This window comes from Brienomyrus brachyistius, unplaced genomic scaffold (assembly GCF_023856365.1).
Source record: "Brienomyrus brachyistius isolate T26 unplaced genomic scaffold, BBRACH_0.4 scaffold183, whole genome shotgun sequence".
Lineage (NCBI taxonomy): Eukaryota > Metazoa > Chordata > Actinopteri > Osteoglossiformes > Mormyridae > Brienomyrus > Brienomyrus brachyistius.
The window spans coordinates 182,431-193,654 of NW_026042458.1; the positions used below are offsets into that span (position 1 = coordinate 182,431).

The window sequence follows — 11,224 nt, forward strand, 5'->3', positions numbered from 1 at the left end:
GTGTTGGGGGGGGGTAGGTGGGGGAGGCTGTTATCCAACCTTTCCAGGCAGATGGAGGACTTGACCCTCGAGCGGCCCAGGGATTTCCTGATGTGTTCAATCTGGTGTCGGGAGCCATGAAAAATCACACGGGGAATATAAGAGTCAGAAAAAAGGCACAGCATGGTACACATCCAAGCCCTGATAAGAGCCATGCTGTTGTACCTTTAAACAGAATTTGTCAATATCTGAGAGCCAACAAAAGAAAACGACAACACAGATGTAGATCCTTCCGAAGCAATTTTCTTATGACAGCATTCTTAAGAGCCCACTTAATCACCCTCTTTGGTTGTTCTTGGCAACCATCCCATCAGCTGAAATAGGTTCACTCTAAATTCTTTCAGGCTTACCTCTCTTTTGTAGTAGTCCGCGTTCTGTTCTGTAAAGAAGGAAGAAACAAAACCGTCTCTAAACATGATATAAGCCACATGTTTATGGGAGTTTTACTTGCGCAAAAATGTTCTGAGGGCACAAGGTTCATTGGTTCAGAGAGATAACCAATCAGACTGTAGAAGTGGTGGATACAGGCAACTAGAGGAGGGGGGGGGGTCAACCAATCAGATGTCTTGTTCCTGCCTCCTCTAGTTCCTTAGACCCACCTCCTCTACAATCTAATTGGTTATCTCTCTGAACCAATCATTTTTCCTTCTGCCCTCAGAACATTTTTGTGAGGGTAAAACTCCCACGAGCGAATCACATGCAAGGAATCAGACAGTAGGAATTCTGCTCACACTCAGCTCCTGGCTTTACTAAGCAGACATCCAGTCTAGAAACCATGAATAATATAGCACTATTACGAGTATGTATTGTGGGACTGCTGACGTACTTACGTTAGCATGGAAAACGAGAGCAGGAAGTGAGGAAGAAGTGAGACAGAAAGATGAGCACAACGAAGTGCTGTCACACTCACACACGAGCTTCCCTCGGATGCCCTCCCACCAAAAACACTGATTATCACTTCACTTCCTTGGGTAATTTGGGGGCCCAAGGCAACAGCCTATTCTGCCTATAGCTGCCATATATATATAGATATTAATATACATATTTTTTCTTCATGACTTTGATCTTATCTAGGCCCCGAGCGGCTCTCTTGTTTGCCCGGATCCGGTCCTGTGACTGACAGAGGCGATAAACAGCAGGTACTGGCATTACGGAAAAAATGTATATGCTTAATAAAAAGCTCAGACCAGCTGGACTCGGGAGTTGTGCCGGTTCCTTCGCTCAGGGCCTTGTTCTTGAACGCTGAATGTTCCCGGCTGCAGAAAATCAGAGGGTGAGAAATCCTTAGCTGAACTTCAGATGAAGAGTGAGCTCGTTTCTCTCAAGCAGACTGACGCCGGTCTAACGCTGCATTAATACCCCTTAGCACTACTGGTCACATTTCCCATGATGCCACTGGGTACAGCCCATGGCGACACTGCCCAGTAGGGGACAGTGTGACAGCTTTCCAAAAGGACCATTCGGTCCTGGAGGGCCAGTCGGTGACACAGTATCCATGATCAGGACTGGGGTACCCTGCTTTACAGAATAAACTAACCAAATGTCGATACTGAATGCAATCTGATTTAACATGGTTTCCTTAAATCCCAATTAAAGTGCTTCAGATCAGCTCAGGACTTAACAGCAGAGAGACTATTTGGCAAATTATTACGCTGCTATTTGCAATTACATCCATTATCTCTCCGCTAACATGCAGCATTAAGCCTGAGGAATAGAGGTCAGATAATGGATCCGGTATTCCGGAGGTGGGATCCTCTTCCAGCTCGTTTAAAAGGCCCAACAAGTGGGGGGGTGGTGGGGGGGGAGACGCAAACACAGCATGTCTGCATTTTAGCTTCAGGCCGTCTCCCAGTCCCTTCGCACTCCTCTCTCCCAGATCCAAGCATCACCAGTCTTAGCGATGCGTCTCGTGTTTCTCGGGCAAAGAGAAAGGAGGCAGGAAGTGGCCATTTTGTCATTTGCTGGTTTTAATCCCCCCCCCCCCCCCCAGCTTCCCCCGTCCACCTGGCCGTACCAGAGTGCAGAGCGTCCCTGCCTTTTAAACACGAGCAGCACCTGACTGGGGGGCCCTACGCTGCGTGGTTTTTGGCTCAACTGTGTTTCCGTCTAATTGGCGTCAAAACGGTGGGTTTCATCAATGAAGGTGGTGTGTGGCTGAGCGGGTTGGCAGTCGCCGCCTATGACTGGAAGGTTGCCGGTTTAAATCCCACAGTCAGCAGAGTGACATCACCACTGGACCCCTGAGAGAAGTCCCTAAACCCCCAACTGCTCTAGTCTCAATAAAAGGTACATCTGCAAAATAAGCTGAATTTAGGATGTGATCCGCAGCTGCGTGGCTGCCATTCCCACCTCCTGATGCCGCCCCGGATGGGGATAATGGCCCACATAAACGCTGATGCTTATTAGCCCTGAGAGATGCTGCGCACCCAGCAGAAAGGGGCCCTAGTGACGGCCGGGATTAAGCCAGATACACACCACACTCTGCTCCTGTCCCACACTTTCATTCTCCACTCTCCTGTGTTATTCATGAACTCCAAATTACACTCAGCGAGGGTGCAGTTGCTCATTCCCGCAGCCTGCTGTCCTGTCTGTCTTCTGAAAGCTCTCGTCCCACAGAACATAGGCTTCTTCCCAGCTAAGTAAATATTTCATGATCACACTGAAGCAGTAGTGGGTTATCAGGCCTGAAGTGATATATTCCTCCCCCACAAAGTATGCATGGAGACACTCTGTGTGTCTTACTTAACGAAGATAAAACTCCCCCCCCCCCCCCCCCCCCGTGAATTTTGCTGAGCTCAATGCTCTGGAGATGACGGAGATCGAAAATTATACCGGAAATGTTCCATATGTCCTTACAGATGTTTCCTTTGCCTTCCTTCATTGAACAAACCCGTTGTCGTGGGAGAGAACTGCACAACCCCCCAGCTCTCTGTGGGGGAATGGGACCCTGCCTATGCCTTCCTGCCAATCCTGCCAAGTTTCCCCTGTAAGTTGAAGGATCTCCTAACAGGCCTGCATGTAGATTAATGTCATACCCAGGACAAAGCAATTGCAGGTTAAGGCCCTTGCTGAAAGGCCCAACGGAGTAGAATCACTCTGGGCATTCACAGGATTTGAACCAACAACCTTCCACTTGCTTGCACAGATCCCTAGGCCCAGAGCCACCACTCTGCCCCACAACCTCAAAAAAATCCTAGAATCGCCCCCAGCCTGAGGCGATATTCGAGCTGCCAAGGTGCATTGAGTTCAGGTTTACCCAGTGTGTGCTTTACTCTAATCACAGCATACTGGGTTTTCGCCGGGGCAGATGTAGGGAGTCAGGGGTTTCGGGGGAGGTGCTTACTGGCGGTCTGTTGACGAGCCAGTAGGCCTGTTCCTGACATTCCAGCACGATGCGGTCCGCCTTGCGCCTCTGTTTGGCTGCCCTGGTAGGAGCAGAGCAGTCGATGGAGAGTCAGAAAGCATACTGGGTAATTAGCATATAGCGGTAATCACTGAACTGCAAGGTAGGGTTTTCATTTTTCTGTTTCCTTTTTCACTTAGAAATGGATTTCCGACTCTAGTGTTTAGGCTGAGGTCTGATTTAACAGATAGGAGGGAAATTATGACCACACACCATGTTACTTTTTAATTTAGGTAACATCATCATCCTCTTAATACGAGATTTATTCATCCATTCTCATCTGTCCCCTTGTGTGCATTTATGAAATTGATTTCATAGCTCGATGCGACAGTATTCCCGGGCTGGGGTGGGGTTTACCTGAGCTGCTCCTTCGCCTGCATCACCACGAAGTCCCAGGTGTGGTTGATCCGTTTGTGCAACATGTTGTAGCTGTCCTGCGGAGACGATGTTTAAATGCGACATTGCCAGGTCGCACGGCTGGCTGCGTTGCTGCATGGGTTCACGTTATGACTCACAGGCCGAACCCCTCCCAGGATATCAGCTGGCAGTGTCGGATTCACAAACCCTCTTACTGATGAGAACCTAAAATGCGTTGACCCTGACGCAACATGGCGGCAAGTTGGTGGATGTCTATGTGCGATCCTACTATGTGCATAATTGGTGGGAGGTTTTCTTACACAAAAATGTTCTGAGGGCAGAAGGAAAATGATTGGTTCGGATAGATAACCAATCAGATTGCAGAGGAGGCAGGACCAAGACATCTGATTGGTTGCTCCTGCCTCCTCTAGTTGCTCGGATCCACCTCATGTACAATCTAATTGGTTATCTCTCTGAACCAATCATTTTTCCTTCTACCCTCATAATATTTTGTGTAAGTAAAACTCCCATGAGCATTCAGCTATCACATGATCTCATCAAGCAATGCTTCAGACCAGCGAATAAGAATAGCATTGAAATGTACATAAATAAAAATTTTCTCTTACCTTTTCATAGTCTATCAGCTGCCCTTGCTTTCTGATATTCTTCTTAGTCAAATAAATCGCTTTAGAAGAGCAAAAGAAAGACATGGCAAGAAACTGTGTTTTTCTATTATTCTAGTAAAGGGAAGTAATGATGTAATAGGCGAGCACATGATTAATAATTGGTAATCACCGTAATCTAGCTCGGAGGCTGGCCACTGCTGAGAGCTCCAGAAGTACGGAGTCTAGCAAAAAGGAGATGCTGTCATTTGAAACTATTCAGAAGCAGCGTGACAAAGGTGCTTTGTGATTTAACATGTCAGGGACAAGGCGGGTGGAAGGCATTTTGCTACTTTAACTGGCATTGGTTCTCATACATCAGTGTTTCCCAATCCGGTCCTCGGCGACACACAGATGATCCACGTTTTTGCTCCCTCCCAGCTCCCTACCAGACAGTCTACGTTTTTGCACCCTCTCAGCTCTGGAGCCCGGACCAGATTGAGAAATACTGTCCTACACGGTAATTCCGCAGTCTCTCCAACGAATAGTTTCGATATGCGTGCCCCCCCACATGGCCACCACCCTCTCGCGCTGCCCTCCATCTGAAGAAACCGTGGTTTTAGGTTACCTGGAAGCGATACGGCGTCTCGTCGGGCCCCAGGACGAGCGTCCTGGGGTCCTTTAGGGGGTAAATGTAGCCGTGCTTCACGATCAGATTCCCCACATGAAGTGCCTCTGAAAACACACAAAGTGGTCACTCATTTCCACGTAAACTACTCAAAGCTCAAACAAATCCACTACTCGTAGCCCAGATTTAGGCATAGTAATTCTCTAAATTTTTGTCAGTGGAATACAGTAGAACACACGATAACTAGAAACTGAGTAGGCATATTATATTTTATTTTACGGTATAGCAAGTAACTGGAAAAAACGTTGACATGGTGCACAGAATAAGCCGCGGGGATGGTGCATTCCTCATCGGAACTATAATTAATTACGAGTAATTGGGACTTTCCACTTTCCGGCTGCCTCCGCGGCCATTGGCAGTCAGGCGCTCCCGGGGGTTTCAGACCGGCGCAGCAACAGCGCTGCTAGGGGGAAGCCTAGTGTTTACAGGGAGGGGTAACTGCTTACCGGGGCAACAGGTTTTTTGCCCATTCAAGTCTGTTAATGCATCTGCCATCTACTGCCTAAAAGTCCCCTCCTTTCCATTCCGACTTCTTTTCCAATCTGGGCTGTAAATCAGGGAAATCTGCTCCCTTGCTATTTAAAACCTCATCTGCATCGCCCGGGAATTCAGGACAACAGCGTCTTGCAGAAGTGCATAATGAGGGAGACGGATAGCGATATTTCTCCAGGCATGACTGACTGCCTCTGGCTATCAGCGAAGTTTGCATCGGGACTATCAAACCGTACAGCTCAGCATGCGTAGCGGCGCGACTCGGGACTGGCCTACAGATTATTTGTACTAATAGCCTCTCAGCAGAAAGATAAATAATTCAGCAGATAAATTGACGCCAGGGGAAGAAAATCCCAAAAGCTTCAGGCGAATGGGGTGTCTATGTTATGGACAAGCTCAATTCTGACATTTATTAATTCACAGGCTCAGCAATATCAATGGAACAGAACATGCTTCTGTCAGACACGTGAATTGCATATGCTTACACATAAATGCAGCTAGGCTAATCTGTTGTATGGATGACAAATTCTATTACTTCATTTGTATTTATTATTCAAAAGACTCGTTTATTTCTGTTATTTTATTACAAAAAAAAAAAAACCTGATGACGTCTTTCGCCAGCAGGGGCGCCATCGTCGTCACGAAGGGAAAAAAACAATCGATTAACCTCACATAAGAGCACCAGGTAACGCTTCCCTACATACTTCTCGGCCCTACCTTCTTCCATGATGGAGTACTTCTGAATTAGCCACTCCACGATATCATTTCCTGGGAAGGCATAGCGAGGAAGGCATCTAGTTAGAGTCGAGAAATGCATTAAGCCGTCATAAATCAAAAACGCTGAACTCGATAAATAAATTACATAAATAAATATGAGCGCAAGGAGATCGATGACAGTCTTAATGCACAGGATTCCCGAAGACCGCCGATGTATGGGCTTTCCTGTGAAGGGCTTAAATGACCATTAGGACCCGGCCCCCGGGACACTGCACGGCCGGGTGTAAGACAACCCGGGCGGCATGAAAAATTATTTTTAAAAAGTAAAATATGTATCGTGCACCTGTCATCGCATGTGGAATCACTGTGATTAACAGTCTTTGATTCTTCATCTTTATCCCCATGTCGGGATCTTGCATCGCCACAATGACTTGTTCAATCTGGGATAAGAAGAATAGTCAAAATCGTGAAATCAAGGTGACGACAGACATAGTGAAAACGTTCAACCTAGTAATATAATAATTGCTTAATGTGTGATTTGATATGTAATCGTTATATTCATCATTAAATCACCGGAGAGACACACTCATATATTTAGGCATATATATAAGTAAACTACAAGGTTTTTCCTCTGACTATCTTAACTGCACGTCAAAGACGTTATCGGATATTCCCGACTACAGACTTTCGGTTTGATCATTTATTCGCGTTATTAATTCGGCTCCTGATTACATTAAACTAAACATGCTCAGATTGTTACAACCTTTGCTTGTCGGTTATTTTTGGGATCTTTCTGGATGGGCTCAAGGCGGGGTCTGTAAGCACAAGCAAACTGCCAGCACTTTTGTTTTACATGAAAATAGTTTGATGTCGGCCTATTGCGTTATTGTCTGGCTATAATTTGGAGGCAATATTAAACAATAGGCCCATATATTGTAAATATACATGTTGTGTTGTTTTGTTGTTATCACAAACGTATAGCCTGATCATAAATTTCATGGATACCTGGATGTTGTATGTTCCATTATATTTATGAATGAATGATTTATGTGAAGTCTGGCTTAGATTCGAGAATTAATCATATAGATTAAAAAAAGTTTTCATTTAAAACTTATCTCATATAATAAAATCCTCGTCCGAACGAACATATGTCAGAATGAAAAAACATTTAAATTATTTTTGTGATGCATCAGTATCAATAGCTACAACGTCATAACAGATATAGATATAATGCGGTTCATACTTTTGAAGTTGATGCGTATCTCCCGAAAAAAATCAACTCCAGAAGAGTCCGCGTCTGTAAATGCCTGAACTTCGGAATCGATCCTACCTTTGTTAGGCGCGGCATCTGTGTCTTGCAGCTGTTCCCTTGGATAAAGATGTTAATTGTCATGCTTACAGCATCTCGATCTCCGGCGTTTGTGAAGTTGGGATTGATGCTGTCCTGTGTTTTTTTTTTCCTTCCACACTTAAGCTCTGCTTGTTACTGCCCCATAGCGGAGCGCAAGTGAAACGGACTACCGGAGATTTGCACTGTTTTTCTGTTAGTGTGTATAATCAAAATATGACTCAGTTTGGCCAGTTAGAAAAATATGATAATAGAAAAGTATTCTTTTCCTCTCACTTTTTTTTCTTGATTTAATTACCGACTTCACGTACTTACACTGTGTCCCGTTGCACGATGTAATATTGCGAAACTATGATTTTGTGGCAGTGTTTTGTAAAGGAATTTTCCGTTTAATCATCGTCTTAGTATAAAGCTATATGGTTGTTCTGGTATCAGTGGACGTACATTATGTATTTTTTCTTCTCTTGAGCACCATGGTCATGACATGAAGCTCAGTCATTGATTACTCGCAAATGTTAGTAGTCATCCGCTGTTTATCTTGAAGATGTAAAAGTAGTGCGCGTACATCTCCTCGTTAGTATAGTGGTGAGTATCCCCGCCTGTCACGCGGGAGACCGGGGTTCGATTCCCCGACGGGGAGAGTCTGCATCTTTTTGCCTCGGTCTCAAAAGGCACCAAGCTAGAACCGGCCCCGTGTTAGTGGAAACGGGGCTTGTGACTTGTACTCATGCATAATATTCTGCGGGTCGCTCAGCAGCGCAGCATATGAAACTAGACTCGGATTGTAAGTGTGTGGTTTTGATAATTGATGTATGGATGGATGGATCCTTAATAAGAGATATAAACAATAAGGTCCAGTCGCCAACTAATCATGTAAAATACGTCATAAACTCATGGTTGTTAAACCCAGAATAAAAATGAAGACGTATAACTAGGAAAGTCAACTTGCACATTTCAATTTTGGTTCGATATAATCACGTTGTCCTTAACCCTCCAGTGCAGGAGGGGACGGTAATGCGCATCGAATGTTTCCGAACCTGTGTGTGATACAACCGAGGAAGAGCCGATGACTTCGGGGGAGGAGGGGCAGGCGACTCGGAAGAAAAAGCAGCAGAACCCAATGCAGCCTGTAGCCCATTCAAAGGCCTACTGTTGGACCTCTGCTTATTTTGCAATACGTCTTTAGTACGGACTGAAAAATGTCCGATTTCGATGAGTTTGAGAAGCAGTTAAGCGAAAATCGGCAAGGTAAGTTTGGCTTTGAAGATCGGTGTATGCTCCCTGTTTTAGGGTAATAAAGTGGCCGGCGTGTCCTAGCGCCGAGGATGGTGCGGAGGGCACTTCTGCTGGTTCCGAAAAGAAAAGCGCGGCTGGGAAATCGGTGCCTTTTATCCGAGCGCTCGCCGATTCTGAAACCTGCCCGATTCTTCTTCTCCCAGCTGCCGCAGGATCCCCGAAAACTGACCGCTTTGGTAAATCAGTGACATTCTTTGCTTGGCATTGTTATAGAGATCGCTAGGCCTGCATCCATCAGTGCCCGGCGTACATAACATGGACATTTCAATGAAACGTTATTGGGGTGCACTCGATGTGAAAGCCTGCGGTTTTATTTATTTAATTATTTACCATTATACACTTGGATCATAAATTGTGACCCGCGTATTTTCATTCGCAGTAACACACTATGCATGGATGTTTGTTGCAAGCGTTATATTTTCAAGATCACGTTTAAAGTTTTATGCAAATAAAAACGACCGCGACCACTTGATTTAAAGTCCGCACTTAATAACAGTGTTAGTTACTTGGTTTTTAAATACTACGACGAGTTTTCTATATAATGATATGATTTTGTCTCTTTCCGATGCACAATAGCCTTTCCCTTGGGTCCGAAATGCTGGCCCTGTCATCCGTACAGAATAAGTCTTTCTCACACGATCGCCGTTTCTTCATGATGTATAGACTCTAAAAATCAGCCGCGTTCCCTGGAATCATAACAACTGCTTTTAGGTCGTTATTGCAAAGTCTTGCACCTGTATCTACCTTTACAGCGGATAGCAGTAACTAACAATGATGTACAGTTATATAACAATACACATATAACTTCATTAAAGTGCAGAGAATCCAGTAAACTGAATAAACTTAAGCCATACTAACGCAACTGAAATATACAACATGCGTTACAACGGAGTCGAAAGTAGGATTGATTTATGTACCTATCAAATGGCAATCTTGTCATATCAGCTCCTTATCACTAAATCACTAAAATGTCATTCGAAACGACCTGATTCGGCTAGACGAGCACTAAGTGCCGCCGTGTTTGATAAACTAGCAGTTCCAGTCATTCATATCTGCGCTCTGACTATGCCTGCGATTGCGGTAATTGGTTATTACCGATTTACGTAAGATGCATTGGCCGCTCCGTGTCTGTACTTTTGCAGCGGTGCATTACCGTAACGCTGTTATAACTGATGCATGAAGCTGATTCCTCGAGCAGCACCTGCGTTTAAATGCTTCACTGAAAACTGCACCTTCAGGGATTTATTTAAGCTTCTATATGAAGGACCTGCTGGGATAGAAAGGTGATATTTTATTGCTAGTTTAATAAAGTGCTGTCTGTCAGATTGAAACGATATTAATTACCCATCCATCGTCCAACCAGTTATCTTAGTCAGGCTCCCCTGGAGCCTATTCCAGGCAAATTCCCCATACAGAGAGCAGAGGCAAAATTCAGGCCTCCAGACTCGGAGGCGTGAGGCAACTGTACTCACCACTGTGCTCCTATATCATTAATTAGTCTGGTTATGTTTTTATTGTTTCACAACAGACTGACATTCAAGGGGATGTCCTTGTGCCCTTGAAATTATTAGCCATTGAGAGATGGGTGTGTTTGTTTCAGGAGGGTGTGATTGAATATGTGAATTGAATGGAGGTGCTTCATTCTGGTGAGGAAACTGGGGAGTTAGACCCCGTACCACATCTTGGTCTCCGTAAGTGACTTTTAAGGCATAGCGCTGGGTCAGTCAGCATCCAGCACCCCAGGGAAGTTGGTAATATGATTACTCTGTGACTCATGGGCTTCAAACCCACAACCATCCGGACACACATTCATAATCCCTCTGAGTTACACATCTTGGATTTATCGAAATGGATGGTAGGGGGGCAGTCATGTCGCTCCGCCCACCGTCTCACTGGTACCACGGTGTCGTCCCCCAGAGCGGGAGAAGGAGCGACACAAGAAGCGTAGCCGCAGCCGGTCTCTGAGCCGTGGCGAGAAGCACCGCCGCTGGAGCAAGGACTCCAGGGGGCGGAGTCACGAGAAGCGCAGCAGCAGCCGCGACCGCAAGGGTCGTGACCGACGGAGCAGCTCACGCGAGCACAAGAAGCACAGGTACCCCCCCTCACGGTCCCGGTTACAGGCACTGAAGCTGATATCTAGCATGGTTTGAGGCCTCTTAACAAGTTTCTTTCACAATCAACCAATTGGTTTCTTCGTGGTGGGAAGGGGGACTGTACCCATATTAAATTTTAACTGGCGTTTATAAGTAGCCCCCGCCATAGCGATGGGACCTCAAAGCCAG

At 45.5% G+C, this 11,224-nt stretch overlaps 1 non-coding gene across 1 annotated transcript; it reads left to right on the top strand.

Moving 5' to 3' along the window:
* The first annotated feature begins 8,214 nt into the window (after positions 1 to 8,214).
* Positions 8,215 to 8,286, top strand: trnad-guc (transfer RNA aspartic acid (anticodon GUC)). Its single transcript has one exon. It is a non-coding gene; the product is annotated as a tRNA-Asp (tRNA).
* The last annotated feature ends 2,938 nt before the right edge of the window (positions 8,287 to 11,224 follow it).